General features: G+C 43.8%; 1 long non-coding RNA gene across 1 annotated transcript; it reads right to left on the bottom strand.

Annotated features, from left to right (window-relative positions):
- Positions 1-585: 585 nt before the first annotated feature.
- Positions 586-2,748, bottom strand: LOC112611172. The gene is made up of 3 exons (XR_003116558.1): positions 2,581-2,748; positions 1,738-2,061; positions 586-850 (listed from the first exon to the last, which is right to left on the bottom strand). It is a non-coding gene; the product is annotated as an uncharacterized LOC112611172 (long non-coding RNA).
- Positions 2,749-6,064: the final 3,316 nt, after the last annotated feature.

Here is a 6,064-nt window from a genome sequence, read left to right on the forward strand (position 1 = left end):
TATGCCTGGGTGACAGAGCAAGACTGTCTTGCTCCATTTAAAAAATAAATAAAAAACAAAAATTATAACCTTTGCCAACCTATGACTGTGTGTCTTTTGCTCTGCTAACAGATTCACCCATTTTATTATTCAATTGCTGTATTCTTGTCTCGTCTCATCTCCTTTTACTTCTGTATGTGCCATTGTTCTGATTAGTTAAGAGGTGCTGAACAGATAACTAATTATGGCAGTGTGAGCCACAGGATGATTCTCAAGTGATCTCCGCTGTAGCACCTCTCCACATAGGGCATCATGGGCAAGGTTAAGATGGAATTCTAACCTCGAATATCTGAGGACCTGACTCCGTTCTCATTCTCTATCCCTGTGCTCACAGAAAATGCCAATCCTAAGCTATTTGGGTGGGGTTCGTTGGAGAGACATGGAAAAGTACCCTGGGCAGCTGAAGTGTCTGTTGAATCTTACCCACATTTGAACAAATTCACTCTAACTTGACTTGGTTCCCCTTTAAAATGAGAGAAAGCAAGGACTTAGACTGTCAATTGCCCCCTGAAATTATCGTTGGGTGCGCTAAAGAGCTCCACGGAATGACAGTTACTTTTTATTATCAAGAGTTTACTTGTAATTGTAAAGTATAGAGAATATACATATATGCCAATGAATGAAGTATGGAAACACTAATAAATTTAAAAATCCAACAGGCTCCTTAAACAATGGGGCCCAAGACAGAAACTGCTCAGAGAAAGATTTTCAAATAGATCTTTTTCTAGTGACTGAGATAGTTAAGAAAAATTGGCATAAAGTAGAACCTGGAATCTTCTGTTTGCTTATTTTTCTGGCTATTATATCCTCCCTAAAAATAAACAAATAAATAAAGCAGGGGTCAGAGAAGGTACAGTATTTTTTGGATACTAAGTACAGATAAGGCTTTTGCTTGTTTCCATAGCACTCCCTATCCCTACTTTCTGTATCCTTGGAAAGAAATGTGGAATAATGAAAACAGCAAAAGGCTTGGAAGCCAGGTAGGCCCAGATGTGATCTCAGCCCCACCCTTCATTCTCTGGGTGGCCTTGGGCGGGTCAAACTCTGTAAGCCAAAGGGTCACTAAAGCACCCTTCCTGGAATTCCTTTGAGGTGTCAACGAGGGAGCACACAGTGAGTGGGGGTTCCCTTCCTATCCCCTGCTCTGGGCCAGGGACCAGGACCTGATGTCAGGGTCTTTACCCAGCACTGTACCTACACGTGCTCTCCAAAATGGGACTAGGGTGAAATTTCTTGGCAGTCTGAAAACAATGGCCCAGGGAAGGAAGCAAATGCCAAGAGCTGAGCCTTAGGGAATGACTAGTAGGCCCAGATTCTTGGGGTGACTTCCTTCAAAGACTTCATTTGTTAACACCTCCCTTCCCTTCTTGTTAGTTTCAGTGGGAAGTAGGATTGGGGTGATTTGGAGAAGCAGTAGGGAATTTAGTTAGGGGAGACTCCTGGGTACCTGTGGGGACATAAAGAGGGATCGGTGTGGGATGGCAGGTGGAGGCCACGAGAGGAGGGCATAAATGCTACATGAAGGAGTCTGTTGTGGTTTGGTGGAAGAGGAGGAGGCATGCATGTGAGGAAGGGTGGCCGTGAGCCTGGAGCTGTCCTACAGAGCAGTTTCTTTCACTCTGCTGTGTGTGTATGTGGTGGGCAGCTTTGACCCACCCTGCTCTCAAGTGTTTCTGAATGCTAGGAGCGGGAACAAACCTGCAAGGCTGATTGAATGTCGAGGAACACATATGTAAAGAGAAGTGTATACATGAAAACCAAAAATCCCTGGGGCTTTGAATCCTTCTAGAGCTCCTGGCCACCTTCTTCAGGACTGCAACTGACAGGGTTGTGAAGTGCTTGACTTTGTCCTTCTTGCAGGCGATCTGGGCTAAGTAGTGAGATCCAGCTGGCCAGGAAGGAAGGCATGCATCTCCCCAGGCCTGTGGCTCTCCTTGTACTGACCTTGCTGCTTCCTGGGCTAAGAAGCTGCAGTGAGGGTCTGTTGCCCTGAAGCAGTTACGTCATTTATTAATCCAAATTCTGAAAGACAATATGGTGCTAAAATACTTTTTTTAAAAAGTCATAGTTCCATTGTCTTAGTCAAAGCAGGATTATTACATGATTATTTTCAATTAAATATATTTGTTTTAGACACAGGGTCTTGCTCTGTCACCCAGGCTGGAGTGCAGAGGCATGATTATAGCTCACTGCAGTCTCCAACTCCTGGGCTCAAGTTATCCTCCTCCCTCAGCCTCCTGAGTAGCTGGGACTACAGACACCTGCCACCATACCCAGCTAACTGTCTTTTCAGTGTTTTTAGGGACAGGGTCTCACTATGATGTCCAGACTGGTCTTGAACTCCTGGCCTCAAATGATCCTCCCACCTCAGCCCTAAATTCATTTTTTTAAATTAGCAATTTCAGGTATAACAAATTTGGAATAAAATGAATAGTGATAAAACCCCCAATATTCTAGATTGTGAGACTTTCCTCCTGTTGTAATTGGACCACATTTAAGGACTAAATTGGAAGGAAGGAGCAAGAGGAGTCCTTGACAAACCTGCAGTTAAGCTCTCTTTGAAGAAATCACACAGTATGGCTCTGTCTGAACATGCTCTGTGTCTATCCTTTTTCAAAGGCAAGATGGCCATGTCAAGAGCAGTCAGACCATGAATAATGGCCTAAGCCCTTGCCACCAGGATGGAGAGGTCTGAGCAGTACAGTGAAGAGGCTTGGTCAGCAAGGGCTGATTCAACGCACCTCTCTCTGGATTCAATGGCATTTCTTTCTGGAGGTTAGCCCATTTCTGTAAGTCAGCTCCATCCAAGTTTGATTGTCCTTCTTTGAATCTCTTCCAATAGCTTGATGTCCTTGCGGTTGAATAGCTGAAAACTTCACATAGCACAGCATTCCACACAAAACACCTTTAGAAATTTCTAGTTGAGAAGAACTTGGGCAAAGTCAAACCTCTCCATTTGATTTTGCTTGTGTTCCTCTCTTGGATTTGTCTTGGGCATGTTACTGTCCAAATAACTGCTATCATCATCATTGACATGCGAAAATGACATGCGCATCCGTGTGAAGAGACCACCAAACAGGCTTTGTGTGAGCAATAAAGCTTTTTAACCACCTGGGTGCAGGCAGGCTGAGTCTGAAAAGAGAGTCAGCGAAGGGAGATAAGGGTGGGGCTGTTTTATAGGATTTGGGTAGGTAAAGGAAAATTACAGTCAAAGGGGGGTTGTTCTCTGGCGGGCAGGAGCAGGGGTCACAAGGTGCTCAGTGTGGGAGGTTTTTGAGCCAGGATGAGCCAGGAAAACGAATTTCACAAGATAATGTCATCGCTTAAGGCAAGGACCGGCCATTTTCACTTCTTTTGTGGTGGAATGTCATCAGTTAGGCGGGGCAGGGCATTTGCACTTCTTTTGTGATTCTTCAGTTACTTCAGGCCATCTGGGCGTATAGGTGCAAGTCACAGGGGATGTGATGGCTTGGCTTGGGCTCAGAGGCCTGACAATTATCATCATCAACAACAGTTTTAAGAATTATAATAGCAGTAAAATTGACTTATCATTTTTGAGACTGGAAGTTTTGTTACCTGATATGGTTTGACCCTGTGTCCCCACCCAAATCACATGTCAAATTGTAATCCCAGTGTTGGAGGAGGGGCCTGGTGGGAGGTGACTGGATCATGGGGGCGGACTTCCCCTTTGCTGTTCTCATGATAATGAGTGAGTTCTCATGAGATCTGGCTTTTTGAAATGTGCAGCACCTCCTCCTGCTCTCTCTTCCTCCTGCTCCTGCCATGTGAGATGTGCTGGCCTTCTGCCATGACTGTAAATTTCCTGAGGCTTCCCCAGCCATGCCTCCTGTACAGCCTGTGGAACTGTGAGTCAATCAAACCTTTTTGCTTTATAAATTACCCAGTCTTGGGTAGTTCTTTACAGCAGTGTGAGAACAGACTAATACATTACCTAAAACGAATTTTGGAAACAAATCAGCTCATTAAAAAGTGCAAGCACAGCCTCATACTAAGCCACCTGTTCACTGTGTTGCTGGGTTTTTTTTTTTCAATTTATTTTTTTGAGCTAGCATTCTTTTGTGGATATCAATTGATACTGGACAATCAGGCCCTGTGGTCCCTCCTCTGGACTGGCCCCTTACAGCCTTCCACACTCTGTGACACTCAGTGGCCATAGGCCACTGGAAAATTGGATGTGTGACTGAGTCTTTAAGACGCGGAATGACTTACTTTAATTCAGTAAGTCAGTATGTTTTAAATGCAGATTTTTCTACAACAGGAAAAAGCTGTTAAATTTCTTGTCTCGGCTCTGTCTACCACTACTTTGGAGGGGCTACAGGTATCAGTGAGAGAAACCAAAGTCAGATAATTCAAACTGGGGCATAAAATGTTCTGCTTGAGTGTCAAGAATGGTTCTTTGGGTGTGGTGAAGGGTTCATGCCTACATTTAATTTTCAAAATGTCTTTCTTAAAAATATGCCAAAAAGATACCTAGAAAAACACGTATCACTGATTGAAATACGTAATGCATTTAAATATACATACATACATATATACACACACACACACACACACATATATGTTTTCATAATCACACTAATATCTGCCCTGCTCATACTGATGATGGTCAAATATTTTGGGAGAGAACATCTGGCAGCCTCCGTCTACTCATCTTTTCCTCTACAAAACTCTTCCAATACCCTGTTCTAGCTATGATTAACCTTCCAAACTTCTCAAACAGTCAGGTTCTGTCTCCACTCCACACATTGCTCAAATTGCTTCCACTGCCTCAAATATCCCGCTCTTCCCGCCTTCTTAACCTGGCTACCTACTCCTAGAGTTTCAGTGATCTCTTCCAGGAAGGCTTCACACATGCACACACGAATACTTGACTAGCATCTCATGCACAGATACTTGCATACTTGACTAGTACCTCATGCTTACCTCTATCAGATTATGTTGACTACCGTGTATAGAATGATCTGTTTACTTATCTGTCCGCCGCCACACCAGCCATTGGGCATCAGGTTCACCAGGACTGGCGTCTTTATTGCTGCATGTTTCCATTCTTCACACAGCACCTGGAAAATAGGTAAATAAATATTAAGTGAGTGAGTGAATGAATGAATGGGATGAAGGAATGGATTCTTGCTACTGACTGGTGAATAACTGCCACTCATATCCACCTCCAATTCAACTCTCATGCTGGAATCTGAAATTGAAGGCTGGTGGACAGAGAATTTGGTCTTCCTAGGTAAAATGCAGCTACCTGACTTAACCATCCACACTCCATGTGGATGGGATAAAAACACCTAAGTCAGCCGGGTGCGGTGGCTCAAGCCTGTAATCCCAGCACTTTGGGAGGCCGAGACGGGCGGATCACGAGGTCAGGAGATCGAGACCATCCTGGCTAACAAAGTGAAACCCCGTCTCTACTAAAAAATACAAAAAACTAGCTGGGCGAAGTGGCGGGCGCCTGTAGTCCCAGCTACTTGGGAGGCTGAGGCAGGAGAATGGCGTAAACCCAGGAGGCAGAGCTTGCAGTGAGCAGAGATCCGGCTCCAGCCTGGGCGACAGAGCGAGACTCCGTCTCAAAAAAAACAAAACAAAAAAAAACCAAAAAAAACAAAAAAAACACCTAAGTCAGTTTTTCTTGTCCTGGTGATTTTTGTAGCAGTTTGTAGCTCATTTTTATCAAGTCTAGATACAATTTTCTTTCATGTGCTATGCAGTCTTGGTTCCTGTAACACAAACCTCTTTAATCATTAGTCTGTCTGGTAGAATTTGATAGGGGCCATATAAAATGCTTCTCTTCATCTGCTAATAGCAATTTATGGACACTTACTATGAGCAATATACATTGCAAAAGACCAGAAAACTCACCCTCTGGTTATGATTTGGCACTGTAACATGATAGCCTGGAAACTAGTCTGATAGTTTAATCAATGCTACATGATCCTTATTTGTGGTTGGCTGCCTCATCAATTTTCATCTGGGAATTAAAATGGACTCTGAGGTAGATATG

The sequence above is a fragment of the Theropithecus gelada genome, chromosome 17 (assembly GCF_003255815.1).
Source record: "Theropithecus gelada isolate Dixy chromosome 17, Tgel_1.0, whole genome shotgun sequence".
NCBI classification, from domain to species: Eukaryota; Metazoa; Chordata; class Mammalia; order Primates; family Cercopithecidae; genus Theropithecus; species Theropithecus gelada.